At 48.0% G+C, this 18437-nt stretch overlaps 1 protein-coding gene across 2 annotated transcripts in view; it reads right to left on the bottom strand.

Moving 5' to 3' along the window:
- Ptprn2 (protein tyrosine phosphatase receptor type N2) overlaps nucleotides 1-18437 on the bottom strand; it is a 733386-nt gene that overhangs the window by 95607 nt on the left and 619342 nt on the right. The gene's annotated exons all lie outside the window — the stretch shown is intronic.

Consider the following 18437-nt stretch of genomic DNA (forward strand, 5'->3'; position numbering starts at 1 on the left):
GCGCAGCCAGGTGCTCACTGTCGTTGGTTTGCTCATCACTTGGAAGAAGATCCCAGATCTGACCTCCCTGAGCTTACAGGACATTCAGAGCCGGGCAAAGATGTAAAACAAGGTTGCTAAGAACACACACTGGGCCCTCCCAGGCAGCATGGTCATGGGGCCAACTCCTGAACAGCTCCTGTGGAGGAAACACTAGGGCGGGTCAGGCTGGGTTCTGGGAGAGGGTTGCCATGCTGAGGTGGCCCAGAAAGAAGGCAGCAGAGGTGAAGGAGCATGGCGCTCTTCGTCCCTGAGGGTGCACTGCTCACTGACACATTTCCAATCTTCCCTCACGCTGCTCTGATGTGCCTGCCTCTGCACGGCTCACATCCTCTCAGGAGTAAGTTGCCCAGCTCCTCTACCTCTATGGAATCCTGGAGTCCACCACATGGCCTCTCTTGCTTGTTAAGGAAGAAATGCTTCCAGGGGCTGACTGTGACCTTGTGACAATACTTCTACCCAGTTAGGGGGAGGCCATTGTACTGAAATCCTTCCCTGGCCCAGGCAGGGACCACTTGGTCCCAAATGGCACCTTAGACATTTTTGACAGCATGTGTCATGCCATGATCATTCTCTGGGTTACACACTGCCCAAACCTGCCACACAGTCTGGGCCAGTCCAAGGCAGCCTGGGCCTGGTCACCTGGGCCATAGTGTTCTTGCCTCTTGCCTCATCTTCCCAGTCTTTCTGGTCTGAGACCTGGGAACCTGTAGCAGCCGGCCTGGGAGGCTGCACTGGTGTAAGGATTGCATGCGGACATGAAAGCCGCATCAGTGATGTAGTGAACATACGCAGGGTGACCTGGGACACCCTAGACAGGCCCTGCGACTATGTAGCAGCAGGCAGCAACTTCTAATGCTTCCATCTAAGGAACAGAAGCAAACATCTCTCTGTAGCTTTATCTGAGATGCTTTCACTACCCAATGTTGACTGTCTCCCAGCTGTCCGACAAGCTTATGGTATGGTGTGGTGTGGTGTGGTGTGGTGTGCGAGCATGTGTCTGACTCTATCAATCAGCTGGTAGAGGGGATCTGGGTGTCTTAGTCACCAGGTATTCCTCAGCAGGCTGTATAGAGCTGCATCCCATATAGGCCCTTCTATAGACCACTGTGGACAGTGATGCCTTGATGTCTTGATTACAGCAGGAGGAAGCTGGAGATTGACCTAATGCTTTGTCCTCTGGGCTGGCCATGGTTTCTTAGTTAACAGCACAAAAGCCACATTTTGTCTTTTCTCCGTACTATACTTCAAAACTAGTTTTTTGAAAGAAAAAGTTTGTACTTTTCATCACAGTGGAAACAATGTGGCCTGTTAGTAAGGCTTGTGTATGCGCGCGCACGTGGTGTGTGTGTGTGCGCGTGTGTGCGCGTGTGTGTACAAATCATTGCATCTGGCTTTTTACAGTCTCTAGAGATCCAAACCCCTGTTCTCATACTTATTTGGCAACAACGTTGCCAACTGTGTCATCTCCTCCTCCCTATTGGGTCCTGTTCCATGCAGACCCAAGCTTCTGCTACAGTTGAGGTGTGTTCCCGTCCGCCCGTGACTGGAAAGCTGGCCCATGCAGCCTGTGTGCGCTGCTGCAGCCTTCCTCCTAGAAACGCTGTCCCCACCTGAGAGGATGTGCACACACACACACAGTGACAATGATGGCAGGGCTTCCTTGCCTGCAGGCAGGGATGAAAGGCGCAAACATTTACAGTGTAGGAATTTGAAGTTACAGCCTTTGTAGCCATCCTGCAGGCACTGCATGTGACCAGTGTGCGCCTGTGCTCATATGACCCACGTTTATCATGTGTTGGTGGGAGTGGTGGGCTATGTCATGCACACTGGAGGCACCTATGGGCAAGTGACAAGTACACCATGGAGAGCACACATGTCCTGCAGGTTATGGTCTGAAAAGTGGGTCCAGGCAGAACTGTGAGGGAGACAGTTTTTCCAAGCAAAAAAAATAATTAGTGACGTTAACTAAGCTGCATGGCCATGCTTGAAGGAGGCCTGGACACTGCCTGACTGTGTTAGGAAATTCTCATCAATAACCTTGGCAGCAAACCATCCCCTGAATAGAGTCCCATGTTAATTCTATAAATGCCTAAAAGAGAATGCAAGTCCAGAGCATTGCCTAGGGAGGCATGGGCCCAGAAAAACCAAACCATCCACCTCCTTGCTAGCTCCGGGACTTCACCTGGGGTCGGTCATAAGCCCTGCTGTGCATACAGGAGGAGTTTGATAAATAGGTCTTCTCTTGAATGGAAGGCAGGCTGGTGTCTACCCACCTTAATTTGAAAGAAAAAGACTCCTTAATATATGCAAATTCTGGTAAAAATCTAGTAATTATCAAAGATGCCATCTGTGAGCTGGGACATCACTTCAGTGAAAATAGCCCAGGGCTGTCAGTACAGCCTGGAGTTCACAGGAAGACAGCGCTTCTTAGCAGCTCATGACTCAGCAGCCAACAGGTGACTGATTGCTCAGGAGGGAGAAAAGCCCATTTGACAGGACACTCTGGGTATCAGGTGCTGCTGTAGGGTCAAGAGGAGCCCACAGACTTCCTTTCAGATCTTCCCGTACACACTGAGAAAAGGAGCAGACAGCTGTGCTCCGCCTGCCCCGAAGGCTGGACGTCAACAAGGGAGACTGTGCTGTGTCTGTCGCCCTTTTCTTTTTCATCCAAATTATTCCGCAACAAGAAAAAGCCCCAGTACGTAAACTAAAACATATTCCCACGTAGCTTAGGGGAACACTGTGTCATATGGCGTTTTCAGGAAAGGACTCTGTGTCTTTCTAGAATGAGTTGAGGTCTGTGGGGAGCAGGCCCTATGTCTGCACAACAGCATCCATGTCTGGGGCAGGGTGCTTCTTCTGTGTCTTTCTGGAGAGGTCAATTAGTTTAGGGCACCTGGATGTTTTTCTTGGCGGGCTCTCATGTGTTGAGAAAATTGTCAAGGAAGTTAGGGGCAATTTGTGTCCGGCTCCTAACAGGAAGTGTATGACGTCAGCCATGGAAGAAGGGCGTGACTTTGCATCTGGCTCCCAAGGTGACAACTGTCAGTGACTTGCTTCTGCTCTTGGGAGGCAAGCATCCCAAGAGACTTCAGTGAGGGCATGGAATCTGTTCCTGGAAGAGCCTGGTCTGAGGGAGAGCCAAGATGCACTTGCAGTGCGGTGTGTGGTGACTTAGGATGAGACTCCAGAGCAGACCGCCCACGTGGAAGTCCCAGCTCTGCTGCTTACATCTGGGTGGCAATGCATGCGTTCTGTGAATCACCGTGAAGTGGGGACAATAACAAGGCTCCTCTGGCAGGTTTCTGGGAGGATCTAAGTCGCCTGATGCCTGCTCAACGTTCAGTCAAGAACAGCTCTTCTACATAGGGAAGGCAGTACCAGCGGCTGAGGGAATTGGCTGTCTGGAGACTCTCACTCATTCCAGGATGCTGCAATGCCATGAAGACAAGAACCCATAAGGGCTGTCCCTACTGAATCACGACAGCAGCCTCACCCACATCACACCTATTTTGACATCTCGCCTCTCTATTTACCCATTTCCTGGTAGAGCCATAACAACTAGGATTTAAAAGGAAAAAAAAAAGACAATTGTTCTATAATCGTAGAGTCAGCATAGAAAGACAGGGAAAGTTCCAGGGTGGAGGAAGAAGAGGAGGCCTTAACCTTGGAGTCTGCTTGGAGCCTCTGACCAGTTAAGAAGTCAAAGCTTCCAATGTGAGCAGCATCTGCTGTGATGGCTGCTGACAGAGGTGGTCCTTTTCCATAGAACATGTTCATGCTACGATAGCAATCAACTGTGCCTAAGGCTGAGGTCTGTATGGTCTCCAAGTGTGGCTTTACTTGTTTCCCGAATAATTTTCTAGGAATAATAATAATAAAAAAAAGTTGTTTAAAGTAAAAGTAAAAAAAAAAAAATCTTTAGCTTCTCTTTAACCCTATGACCTAAGGCTGTCCTGTTTCAGCATCCTACCCATTTAGATTCCTTACCAACCCTCAGAGATGGAACTCCGGAGGCCAGAGGAGGCCAAGCCCATGCCCTCAGATGTGCCTCGCTGTCTTCTTGTGTGCCTTTCTCTTTATCTTCATGTGAAACTTCATGTTTAAAAAGATGTCTTTGAACATAAGGGGCTGGAGAGATGGGCTCAGTGGTTAATGGACCTGCTACACTTGCTGAAGACCTGGGTTTGGTTCCCAGCATCCCTATGGAGGCTCACCCCCACCTGTAAATCCTGCTCTAAAAGATTCAACTCCCTATTCTGGCCTCTGAGGGCACCAGACTTACACACAATACACATGCGTAAATGAGGGCAAACATTCATACACATTAAAAAAAAAACTTTTAAATTGAAAAAAAAAAGTCTTTTAATGAGCTCCATTTCTTCTTCGTACAGCTCACCCTGCAATTATTTTCTGCAGGAAAGCCAAGCATCTGGTGTTACGTGAGTCGAGGTTCCTCAAAGATTAAGAGAAGTCCTCAAGCTGCTGCAGGTGACGATGTGGGGCTGTGGCTCCCACCGTGCCGTGACCGGTGTACCGCCTAGCTTCTAGTCTACATCACTAAACCATAGCAGGGTGAGCTGCGCTATTTTAAGACAGCCACCTGGCATACGTACAGCTTGCTAGGAAGGGTCAGACACAGAGGGTCTGTGCCCTGCAGTCAGTCTCTCCTTTAAGCCATTGTGAAACACTGATCTTTGGGGTATAGTACTGTTTTCATCACATCTGGAGCCCACTGGAGAGGCCAATGTGCAAGCCCAGGGGGCCCCAAATGCTGCCACCTGTGCCTTGTGTGGCCTATACACAGGCTCGGGGCCCTGGAGACTGTCTCTCTAGACTAGCATGTGCAGAGTCCCTGCAGTCCGCACCAGCTCTGGACTGGGAAGCTTATGCCACCCAGAACAGGACCTTGGGGCATAAGGACACAGACTCAGCTTACGGAGATGCACACATGCCTTGTGAAACCATCATTGTCTCTTGCTGTGCAGCCGTTTGCTTCTGCTCCATGCTGAGCTCAGGCCCTGGGAGGCTTCTACAGGGTCCTCCAAGTATTTTATGCTTCTTTATAGCACAATTTGCAAAGTAAGTTGAATAGGATTCTGGGGGCAGAAATCCATCCATACACACAATAAGCAAATGCCTCATTTCTCAGCTCTGCGTCTGACGGGGAAAATTACAGAGCGGGAATCACTCCCAGAGAAAAGACCTGTCACTCTCAAATTCCGGCAAAAGACCAGGACTACAAAGGCTGGGGAACGCTCCCGCACCTTTCGAGGAACAATCGGCACAAAACTGTGCCTGACGGAGTGTGCACACAAAGGCCGCCTGGGATTTTTAGGGTTATTGGTGGAGCATAATTAGTAGTACGGGACAAAAGTAAGGAGGAAACACAAAGGCACAGGGAAAATGGTTCATTATGATGTGCTGGGCGGGAGAGAGGCCAATTACTCTGCAAGCTGGATACAGCCCTAGGAGGCAGCCCTGAGCCCAGCGGCCCTGGGGGTGGCTGGTCTCCTAAGCAAAGGCGAGGGCAGTGGGCGCAGTGTGTTCCCTGGTGCCTGCCAGATCCAAATGGTGGAGAAGAGCCCATGCTCCCCCGACCTCATGTGAGGAGACTGCAGGATCCAGCCTAAGGAAGAAATCAGGCTGGATCCAAGTAGGGAGACTTGGCTTTGGCAAGTTGTAGGTGTCTTTTGCTTTGTTCTCATTTGTGCTTTCCAATTTGAACACTTAATACTTTTATAATACAAATAACCAGTGGAAGGCATGTTTAAAATTAATCATGTTCTACATTCAGTGTGACGTTCACAAAGCACGCATGGACAGGTTGGGTGCCGCCTTCGGGGATGAGAAAAAACACCCATGAGGGCTTCTTGTTTACTTACATCTCATTCATAGCACAATGTCATTTCAGTGACTTTTATGTCATCCTGAGCTAAAGGTTGCGGAAGAGAACTTTCAATCCTAAGTGAGGCTGGCTACTTTATACAAACACTCCCAAAGAATCTCTCTGATGAGCACTGCGGATAGGGCGACCACTGCCTTCCTTACTCAAGCTAAAAAGAAAAAAAAGCCACAGCAGGGCCCAGAGTGTCACTCACTCGCCACTTGTGACAGGCCCATTCTCATCCTAAATGGTGCCACCTCACCACCAGCTTCCAGCTGACATGGGTCCGACACGTCCAAGTAGCTCTTCCGAAGCTCTTGGCTTCAAGGTGCCCAATATACACACGGGCTTTATACTTCCACAGGGGCACATGCTGGTATACCCACGCATCAGGGAGACATCCTCGGAGCCACTCACCTGGCCTCCCGGGATTCCCTGTGCTCTGAAGCAGTGCACACACAGCTGTGTGATGCGATCCAAGGTCCTGTACGTCCCAGCTTTGTGACTAAAGCCAAACAGGACTGGGATAGCAATTATCAAACAGAAGTGAATAACGTTCCGTTCCCCTTCTTATGAGATGTTTTCTCAAATAAGACTTAACACAGACACGTTTTTAACTGACATAAGAGAAAAACAGCTTCCGCTGCTTCTCTCAGTCTGGAACAGTCTCAGCCGCACGGGACACCAGCAACAGAAAGGCAAGATCCCTACTGGAGGCACCCGGCAGCTCCCTGCTCTTCTGTGCACATGTCAGAGCCAGACACAGTGGAGCCACGGCTGCACTGCTTCAGTCCATCCTGCCTCCCAAATCAAGGAGATGATCACTCCTGCCTGCCTCCTGACCCCAGGTTGGAGGGCCACAATCAGGGCTTCCAAAGATACCTGCTTGTGGCACCCAGGTAGAATGACAGCATACTTTGGGGGTCCTGGACACCCCATAACAGGGAGCAGTGTGAGTTCTTGAAAGAGCCACCAATTGGAACGGGAGCCAAGTCCTGCCAGCAGCAACCCAAGCTTCCTGTCTGATCTATGAGAGATGGCTCGACTCTCCATGGCCCTGGAAGAGAGCTGGGAATGTAATTTCCTGCCCCACTTCAAAGTATCAAAGACACAGGCATCTCTTCTGACCTGCAGCAGCCCAGGGCCTGCCGGTGAGGACTTGAAACTAAGTCACTCTGCATGTTCAGCAGCTGCCAAAAGTTACTGACCAACATACCCCAGAGCTCACCCACAGCCTTCTCCTGCAAGATTTCATCTGCATTTTTCCTGCGGAATAGCCCCTTGAAATCAGGGAAGAGTTGCAGAAGTAAAACCATGCAGAGAAAACAACTTTGCAAGTACATGCACTTTTCCATAACCTGCGGCAGAGATGGGCTTGTCCTGCACGTGGGGTCTCTAGAGAAGAGGGGACATTGAATGTGGCATGCTGGGAGTCGTCCAGGTGTTATAGGAGGTGAGCTTGCAGGGCAGGAAAATAAAATCCCTGCCTCTAACATCTGAGAACTCCCCACACAAAGAAGTTTCAAGTGTTCCCCTCTTCTTGAAACAAAAAAGAAAAAAAGAAAAAGAAAGCAAGCCGTGAATTCCAAGTACACAGAGCCCTCAGAATCCCAGCAAGTGAAGGCAGCCATGGCACCCTCCATGGGCATTCATACTTCAGTTTCATATTCAGAGAGTCAGAAATACTCTAGCCAGCAAGAAATCAATCATCTGTCTTTGGGGGCAGCCTGAGCATGACACAGAGTGAGGCTGGGAACGGATGCTTTCCACGAGAACTCCTCCCCATCTTCTTGCCCAGCATTCTTTCTAATACAAGGCCATTGGCAATCATTGTCACCACTGTCATCTTCACCGGCGACGTCTGTGGAATACTTCTCACACACTCTTCCAGACTCCAGGAGTCACGCACGGTGGTTTTCAGGACTTGGAAATGTCCTCCCTGCACAGTGACTCTTCACGCATCAATATTGGTTCACCCTATCGACTGGTTTTCATTGATCACCTGCAGGCCCCTGCCAGGTGCTGCAGACTGTGCAGATGCCACCCTCTGGGAAACTCAGGCTGGCCTCAGCCCAGAGCAGGAGGGAGGGCAGGTCACATGGGAAGAGTGGAAAGTACACATGTGCCTGACTGCAAATCCTAGGAGTGTGCCGGGGGAGAAAGCCACAGGACTCTGCCCGGTGTTCAGATGGGGTTAGTCCCCTGGGCGAGGATGGGGTCCGAGCACAGAGAGCTGACAGATGGGGATGGTGGGCACCAAGGAGAAGCAGGGCCTCCCCAGGGCGGGGGTCAGAACAAAGGCTCAGGGCAGAAGAGCGCAGGAGTGGTTTGAGGCTGGGAGAAGAGGGGCCGAGGACACAAAAGGTATTCAGGCTTCCATTCTGCTGCTGCTTAATTAAGCCAAAGGGCAGGGCCATGGGGGGTAGTGTGCTGAAGCAGCTGCTCCAGACCCTCACGTCATCCAGGGGGCCCATAGCCCCCCCTTACCCTTCCCCCTCCCCAATGCAGATACCAGTGAGCATGGGAGTGCTGAGGCTCCCCTCCCCCAGTTCAGGTGGCTGCTGAGGGACACTTTGAATCCACAGGAGACTAGCCTAGGACATTGCTGGCAAGTGCACCTTCCACTACAGCACAGCTCTGCTACACTACTTCCCTGGGAGCCAACTGGAACCAAGAATCAAGGGTGGTAGAAACAGGGAGTCCCTGGGTCCCAAGTGCAGCACCGCCTCAGGACCAAAGCAGCTCTCGGGAGTAGTGGACAGTTGCTCCGAGTCTCATCTTCACACTGGGGGGGGGGGGCACTTAATTCTTAGTGCTTTTCTTCTCCATGGCATCTGGTAAGAGGAGAAGAAAGTCACAGGGATCTGGGTGGGAGTGCAATAACATGGAAATTCACAAAGTATGAATAATTCCCATCTCAATTAACTGTCTTGATTAACTTATAAATCTCTGCTTTATTTTCTCCTACTTAAAACCTTTCTGTTTTGGTGTGGGGCATGGGGCATGCTTGCCGTGGACTACATCAGCTGACTTCAGACACATGATTCCTGGCTTCACTATATCGTAAGAGCCTATACAAGGGTGTTCTGTGGGTGCTTCTTCTTGTAAATTTATTATGCTTTACTGTCTTTGGGGGAAAAAAGATAAAAATGACAAGAATCTTTACCTCTATTAAAGAAAAGAAAAGGAAAGGAAAGAGAAAAAGAATAGAAAATATAAGAAAAGAAAAGAAAAACAGACTTCTGACTATCCTCAACAGGTTTCTGCTCCCTTAGAATTGGTGTGATTGTCTCCTTACACACATATTACATATAAGCCTTTCTTACTGATCTGGTGAGAGATGTCACAAAGTCACATTGTAGTCTTCAAACACCACAACGGGGTCCTGGATTTTAAGACATTCACCTTTACTTGCTAATGTGATTATAATAAATTATAATAATTAAATAAACTGTATGCATAGACACATACAACCTTACATCCAGACACTTAATTTTGCTGGTTGCAATATTTTGTATGCTCAAGCAGATCGTGTGGGCTGCAGATGTACTTCAGCTGGTAGAGTACTGGCTTGCATAGTATCCTGGCTAATTTTTTGCTCCACGTCCTCACACCGTACCCGGCTACCCTAAGCTTCCCTGGCATCATCAGTGTCAATTATTCCCACCAGGCACCCAACACTGGTGTCCTTCATAAATGGTCTGACGCCACTTTCATGAGAAACCAGCTTCAGCAAGCCCCTCTGGTTTGGATTCTTACGCTGTTAGAAGAAATAAGTTCTCTGGTCTCATTCCAGCTCTGTAAATCCAGCTCTTAAAGTTACCCATGGCTCCTGAGGTGTCCATTTCTCAGGGGCAATTCCATGCATACAGGAGCTTAGGACAGAACCCACCGCCCAGTGAAACTACCACAGAGGGCTGGATAGGGAAGAGCCCCGAGCAGAGGAGGAAAGGGCTTCTGTCTCAAGGGGTTTCCAGAGATCAGCAAACCTGACAGGAGACTCCCAACTGCTCAAGAGCCACTGCAGCACAAGGGAGTATCCTTGGCAGGCCCCTCCCAAGTCTGGAGCTATCCTGCCTCTCCAGCTGGTCTCCTCACTCATCCATGCTGACTGCGCTGAGGACAAGTGCAAACTACTTTCACTTCCCTGGTCTGACAGAGCAACCGCTTTCCTCAAAGCCAACCCGCTGCTGTGTGTGTGCCTAGGAAGCTCTCCACTGTGCCCTTCGGCCTCACCATGCCCTTGACCTGCCCGTGTAGATGTGTCAAGAGCTGGACTCACCCTTCCTGAAAGGCCCACAGAGGCACTATTCGCTGGAGCACATTGTCTCCTATCTTTATAGCCAGAGACTGAGAAGTCTTGCTTCCCACGGAGCCCAGCACCTCTGCTCTGCTCTGAGTAGCCCTAGGGTTTGCTCTGAAGCCGCTATGGTCCCTTGAGAAACCCCAGGCCCTACAGGTACTTCACCTCTACATCAAGGTGCTTTGTCCTGAGGAGGTACCAGCTTGGAGTCTCTTGTCCTGGCTAGGAGGTTCTCCTATCCCGGAGGGAGCCCAGCTGTGCTGTGGGGGTCTATCTGCTTTCTGGTTGGATGCTCACACACACCTTCTTGACTTGCTTCCAGCTCCTACTGCCCTCCTTGAGATCTGTCGTCTTCACATTCCTGGGGTTCCTTTGTAAACCCCAGCTAAACCCACTTCTTGACTTCTGTCACTCCTGAGCTACTCAGTTTCTGACCCAGAACTGGCAGCTGCTAACAACGCTGGGATTCCTGTCACTAATATTTCCCACCTAGGCACCCTCAACCTTGGTGTGACCTTCCAGGCACTGAAGGGTGTGTCTCCACAGAGCCTTAAGGCTGACCAGCACCCAGCACTATCTGAAGGCCCTAGACTTGGGAGAATCACATCCTAGCCTCTCTAGCTACATTTTACAAAGGCCTCCCTTCTCTGTGGAGGATCTTTCCTTGTTCCTAATATGGACTTTCTTTGCAGATTGTTCTTCTGAGTCTTGGTTTGAAAAGCACACTTCACTCTCTGACTCAGAATTGAAAGCCAAAGGAATCCCATCTACGGGAAAACATATAACAAAATAGAGAGGTGTATGACAGGACTCCACACAATTATGTGGGTACATCACCTGCCAATACATACTTTATAAAGCCCCTTTGGCTATGAGTTAAAGTAATGAGAGAGGAAGAAATTTACAAAATGAATAATCCAGAAAGGGCTAAGCAGAGGAAAGAACCTGGCAGTTAAGGAGAAAAAGAATGTGATTCTTCTCCCCTGGCCATTGAAAATGAGAGCCCTACAGACAGTACTGTCCTTTCATCGGCTTCCAAGCATCCTTCCTAGTGGACAGAACCAGTCTTCCCCACTGCACTAGCCTGACATGGACCCATGATTCCTACCTTCCTCCCTAGCCTGCCTGAACCCAGGCATCTCAGTATATTATAAATGCCTTGCTCACATGCTACATGACTGGCCCCTGTCCTTCCATGACCCCCTACTTTGGTAAGTTGCTGCCCACAAGAGACCCTGCCTGCCAGAGGACTGATCAGTTTCTCTCCTCACCTCAGCGTCATACAAGTTCCACTTAGATGCTCGCTGTGACTAACTTCTCATTTCCAAACAGTAAAAGCCAAGAGGGGAGAGGTATCCCTATTCCCTCCCTCCTGGAGAACTTCTACCATGGAAGGACTTTGATGAGAGGTGCCAGGTGAGTGCAATGTCCAAGTACCTCTCTGGGAGGCTGCTGCCCTTACATGGTCTATGAGCAGGTGTGGGGGCCCACAGCAGTGGGTCTGCTCCACCTTGACTGAAGGTCAGAGGTTAAGCCTACTCTTGCTCTTTCCAAGTTATTGACAGACGTCTGACTTAAGGAGTGGCTAGAAATAAGATGTCCTGACCTAGGGTGTGGTTACTTGGTGTTTTGGGTATTGAGATGGCCCACAGAGGTGAATAAATTCCACCCTGACTGAGGATCAGAGAATTCAAACCTATTCCTGCTCCTTCAAGTATATGACAGGAAGTTTGACCCAGGGAGTGGCTGCCTACTTGCTTGGTCTAAGGTGTAGTCTCTGCATGTCCTCCCTAAACAACAGAATACTTAACTCAGGATACAGTGGGTTGATGTTTCAAGTATTAAAGTAATTGTTCTGTTTTTTCTTTGTATCATGCAAAAGCAGTCTTTTGCCTTCTTACTCCCTTGGGGTATGTAAGCATATGGAAAATAAACACGGGCGAATTCAGTGTTCACTAGATTGCCCTCCTGGTTCCATTCTGCATAACTGTTCCTTTTTCTTTTTTTCATATCTCTGTTCTTCCTATCTAATATTCCTAATCCTCACACCCCTTTCCTGGAATATGCAGACCCTGTTGAAGCTGGACCCTGACAGATGACATCCAATGAAGGTCTCGACAAGCAGACATTGTTGTCTCTGTCCACTGGGGATGCAGATCAAGTCATTGGTCTTCTGGTGATTATTTTACCCTCTGGTCAAACTTGGTGGCCAGGATCTCAGCTCTTCAGCATAAGTGATACTATGGCCATTTTTTGCAAAGCTTCCTAAGGGAACAAAATCAGAAGGAACCCTAGAAGGGCCTCCCTGGTTGAGCAGTGGCAAGCTAAGCAGCTCCCAATTTTGCAAGAGGTGCTTTCTTTTGATTCTAGGAGTAGCATTAGCAAGGTAAGTTAGAAGTCTGGTAATGCTTTAGAGAGGACTCACACTTCCCAGAGATGCCACCCACCCACCCCAGACCATCAGACTGCAGAAAGGAAGCCAGAAAAGTTACCTCAGGTATAGTAAGACTGGGTTAATGCCCTGCATTCTTTCCTATGCCCCACACAAAGCTTCCTAGGAACTGTTATTTAAGTAAATACAGGTCTGTTAATAATCCACAAGAAATAAAATCAAACAGTACCATATTAACAAAAAGAAGCCATTAACCTCAGAATGCCCATGAACTAATGACTCCAATCTTTCTTATTTCTATTGTCTCACTAAGTGACTTGCTGTTTTAAATCTGACTAAGGGGAGTGGCCTGTGGTCTAAAACAGGTGGCAAGCTGTACTTTGCTCTGGCCATCCTTCAGACTTTGGAACTCTCTGAAGATCTGTCTCATTTCAGGAGCTGTGATTGAGGAAACATTTTTGCCCAGGCATCTCTGCAGAACAGACCTGTAGTCACTGACTTGGGAGCTATATGCTTGGATGTTTAGGGTTTATGAGAAGATTGAACTCCAAATAGTTTGTCTCTGAGCAAAGACTCAGACCTGAGCTCACAGAAGCATTCTGATCAATGAAGCTCAGCACATGGGGAAGAGACTTGCTTCGGATAAGGGGGACTGATGGGCAACTCTCCCTTTGGCGTGGTCACATTCCAACCCCAAGACACAGGCAATTTGGTGCCAATTAAACAGTCATTTAGCATCTGCTTAATTTATAGCATGTCCATGATTGTTTCAGGACAGGATAGGCTCTGAGCAGGTGGAGACATTCCTCTGGAGTCTCCACTGGCCATACAGAAAGGTAGTAAGAATTCTGCCTACACTCAGGAACTTTTGCAAAGATAAGACAGGAACACTAATTCCTAGGGTTCACTATTCAGTAAACAAAATTGTCCTTATCAACATTACATGTTAGGATGTCCTGTCTAATTTTGAAACAGGAGAGATTTTGCTTCTGGGATATTTGAACAAAAATAGTATTTCAACCTGAAAATTTACTCATAAATTCACTCATATAGCTATCACAAGACAAATGGAAAAGACTTTCCTGAAACCTGTGCTGGGGTCAAGGGCATCTGGGGGAAATTTGCTGTTTCTGACTTAATTGGGAGGCATCCGATCCCTTCCCCATTTGCATGACTAGTGATTACACCCATTATGGAAGATTGAACTCACCTAGACAAAGAAGGGTCTACTAATTCATAGGAGGATGAACCAACGTGTAACCTGTCCTCTCCTATGGAAGTCAGCCTCCCTCAGGAGAGGTGAGTGGGTCCATCAGCATGGGTGCACAAAGCAGCAATCACATGCTCTGTCATTACATTAATAATCACTGGCTAATGGGAGCCACAGCAACCAAGATGATGCACGCTTAGTGACTCTGTTTGCAGGCGGTCCCATAGCTCGATGCACGTTTTCCTCTGGGTTTGGTTCCAAAGGTCTCCAAATATGCAAGGAGGCCTGCTGGGTATTGTGAAATAAACCATCAAAAGAGAAGTTGCTGAACATTCTGCAGGAGTCTCTGCCCCTGTGTCGGGGAGCGAGAGTGGGCCAGCAGAATACTAAACTCGCCGCTCAGAGATGATCAAAGCCTCAAGGAAATGGATGCAGCATTCAAAGGGACTTGGAGAGAAAAGGGGAGAGTGTCTTCTAATCATCTAACAACTTATTTTTGGCACAGTTTTTACCTAACCGTCTTCCAGAGAAGTAGGGCACCTGCATGAAGGAGAGGTAAGAGGTGCCCTGGTGCTGACCATCAAGATTTTGTGCCTGTCAAGGTGTGGTATACACACCTATGTGCTCATACAGGCATATCATTGTGCACACAGGCACACACACAGCACGTGAAGCCAACTTAGAAAGAACGCAACAAAGTGTTTCCCTTTTTTTGAGATCATGAAGGACAGATTACACCCAAGCATGCATTATGACTTTCAGAGGAAAACAAACAAGGCTTGCTGCAATCCCGGGGAAAGTCCTGACAGAGCACACAGCGCTCGGAAGCTGTCAGACCCAAAATGTAAAGGCATGAACAAATTAAGTGTCACTGAATTATCTGACATGACTGATACCCTGGAACAAGATCAAAAGTAAGAATCTGTCAAGAAGATTTGATCTTCAGGAGGCTAGAGAAAGAGCTCAGAAGTTGAGAGAGCTCCCTGCTCTTTCAGAGGGCCAGTGTGGCTCCAGGCACCTATGTTGGGTGGCTCACAACCACCTTCAGCCTTAGCTCCTGGGAATCTGATGCCTTCTTCTGGCCTCTGTGGGTTCCTGAAGACATGTGGCATTCAGTCTGTCTGTCTGTCTGTCTGTCTGTCTGTCTGTCTGTCTATCTATCTATCATAAATCTATTTTTTATTCTAAAAGGCTTGATTTTCCAATAGAAAACAAATATCTCTCTTTCTCTTTCTCTCTCTCTCTCTCTCTCTCTCTCTCTCTCTCTCTCTCTCTCATACACACACACATACGGTGTGAGACATGTATATACGAATACACAGATAGAAAAGGTGAACGTGTTTAGAGATAATCACACTCCAGACTGTTTTGAGGCTATTTCAAGATGGTCATTTACAACTCTTGACACCAGGATAGGCCACAACCTATGGCCTCCATGGTTATGTGGTGGGTGGAGGGCACAGCTTGCCACCTCTGCTACACAAGGTGTTGTATAAAGGGCCTACCGCAGGAGGAACCTCCCAGATCCTCTTGGGAAAGTCCTGCCACCACACTGACCTTAGTGCTGTCTAAGCAAGAACATGAGAATTCTCTTTGGTGCTGTGAAGTGAAAGGAAGGTTACATACAACCAGAGGCTGTGCACGCTGCCCACAGTGCCCCACTGCCCACAGTGCCCCGCTGCCCACAGCACCCACAGTGCCCCACTGTCCACAGCGCCCAGCTGCCCACAGCGCCCCGCTGCCCACAGCACCCACAGCACCACACTGTCCACAGCACCCCGCTGCCCATAGCACCCACAGCGCCCCACTGCCCACAGCACCCACAGCGCCCAGCTGCCCACAGCACCCACAGCGCCCCACTGCCCACAGCGCCCAGCTGCCCACAGCGCCACACTGCCCACAGCACCCCGCTGCCCATAGCACCCACAGCGCCCCGCTGTCCACAGCACCCACAGCGCCCCACTGCCCACAGCACCCAGCTGCCCACAGCGCCCCACTGCCCACAGTGCCCCACTGCCCACAGCGCCCCACTGCCCACAGCGCCACACTGCCCACAGCACCCACAGCGCCCCGCTGTCCATAGCACCCACAGCGCCCCACTGCCCACAGCGCCCAGCTGCCCACAGCGCCACACTGCCCACAATGCCTTACCTCTATGCCTCCCTCTTTTTCACTAGCAGAATTCCTGTGCTCTGTGTTGTGTCCTCCCCATATAAACACTCAGTTCTTTCACTTCCAATGTAACATCACATTCTGTTAGCGACCAAACTTAGTGTACTGTCATCTACCACCATCCGCGGGTAACCCTTAACCTACTTACACAATAACCTTTTGCCTTTATGAACTTAATGAACCATTTTCTATCATGTTCTCATGAAATAAAGAACAGTAGCAAACCATTCAGTTGTCCCTATGATCAGTGAAGTAAAATACAACAAATTCTATTCATAGTCTCAATTACGGAATAAGCAAATACAGAGGAGCAATTGCCTCTCTCCAACACACACACACACACACACACACACACACACACGCACTCATGTAAACACACACACATGCACGCACACAGGAATTGGCAATTAAATCTATGCTTGGCAAGTGTTTGACCACTCAAGTAGATTTAGCAATAGATTATTAATTTAAGAAGATCCTTTCCCTGAAATTTATAGTTACATGTTTATAGTTTTTATTGCATTTGTTTATCAAGGGGGTATGCCATGCTGGGGGGGGGGGGTCAGGGGACAGTTTGTGAGAGTTTGTCACTCCTTCCACCGTGTGCTGTTTGTGGATTGAACTCTCGCTGTCGTGATTGGCACACTCTCTAGCTAAGTCATCTCAAGGCTCTCAAGAGTCCATTCTTTTATACTTTCAAGAAGATTTGAAAACATGAAGGTTGTCTCAATGACAGCTTTGGAAAATCCAGAGCATTAAGGCCCTATTGATGCAGTCACATCTGCTTTATATTTCCACAACTGTGAGCCCTCAGTGCACCCAGCTAAACCCCAAACTGACAACCACATGAGCCCTGTGTGTTGGGTCCTGTCCTGCTGCAAACAAGCCAAAGCAACATGACTCTGCAGCACATGGGCCTTCCAGGGGCCTGCTGCTCGGATGGGAGCAGACCTCACCTTACTGCAGTAGCTAGCAGGGACTCACTGCTCGGATGGGAGCAGACCTGACCTTACCATGGTAGCTTGATCAAAGGGACTTGGCAATGGTCTCAAAAACAAGCCCAACAGAAAACTTTCTCAATTATTTCACTCCCAATTTTTTCTAGATCATATTTTTGAAGGAAAAGTTTCCCGTCTATTCTTTTTATTAATCTGGATTGAAGAAAAGCACACATTTCATTTATTGTTGGGATTACAGATTCTTATTAAACAAACCAGAGCTCATTATAAAATCAATATCAACTTAGCCACCATGCCCCCAGGAGGAACACAAAAAGGTCACTCTAAGAAATTCAAACAGTTTTCTTGCTGCAAGGACATGATTTTAATTACAGATACTATTAATTAGAGCTGCCACTAGGAAGAGTTTTTGTTGTCATTGTTAATTATCACAAACCCAGTCATAACTACACATTTTTTCTACCCACATTTTTATAAAAATTAGTCATTTCTGCATGCAAGTCCAACCTTTCATTCTATCAATATTTTATATTTGAATTTCAAAGTATATCAAAGGATGCCATGCTTTCTAGAAAACTCACGTCCATATGATCTCTGCCTCTCACACACGGAACTGACTAGTGTGATAATTTATTTATGCTCTGACACTAGCTTGCCCCTGAGGACCTGGCATACTATATTGATGGTCTTGCTCAATAGAATTTCTGGGCAAATTCTTACTAGTTTATGTGACATTTTTTTCCAGGCTGCTTCTTCAAACATGGTTTTTCTTTGGCTTTGAAGCAAAGCTATGTGCTATGTGTCTGAAATGCCATCTTCAACGCATTTGAAGTTGCCATTTCTTTATAAGAAAAAGATCATCCTGACCATGCTTGTGACCTGCTGCGGAAGACCAGAGGCTTTCTCCACTCACTGATGATGACGGGAATTCTGAAATGGAAGCAAAAGCTGTCTCCTCATCTCTTTTAAGCCCAGGGACTTAATAAATTCTTCTCAGAGGCAGAACAGACACAAAGCAAGGGACAGGTGGCCAGCTGAGATCAGCTGAGGGGGGTTACTGGATAGTCAGTGTACTTCCTGGGAGAACCTGAGAGCTCCGAGGTAACTCTGACATCAGGACAGACAGCATTTTCTTTATATATTGCGAGTCACTGACAGACATATGTTAGAAAAAACAAAAGATCTGATAAATGAGAAAAATTTTTTACATATTGATTCAACTTAAAAATAGACATCATATGAGTTACTTCATATTTTTAAATAAGCAATATTTATTTCCTAAATAAGAAGGGATATCGTATTAAGAAATCCTAATTCTAATTCTATATATTCTAGGCTTGCTTTGCTGCTAAGAGTGGAGTGATAGTTTCATCATAGAAGGTCATTAATTATGAAACATATACTACAGAACTTACAAAAATTATGGGATTTGTTTATACCTCATGTTCTGAATCTGCCTCTCCTATTTCTGC

This window comes from Myodes glareolus, chromosome 11 (genome assembly GCF_982192425.1).
Source record: "Myodes glareolus chromosome 11, mMyoGla1.1, whole genome shotgun sequence".
In the NCBI taxonomy this organism is placed as follows: Eukaryota; Metazoa; Chordata; class Mammalia; order Rodentia; family Cricetidae; genus Myodes; species Myodes glareolus.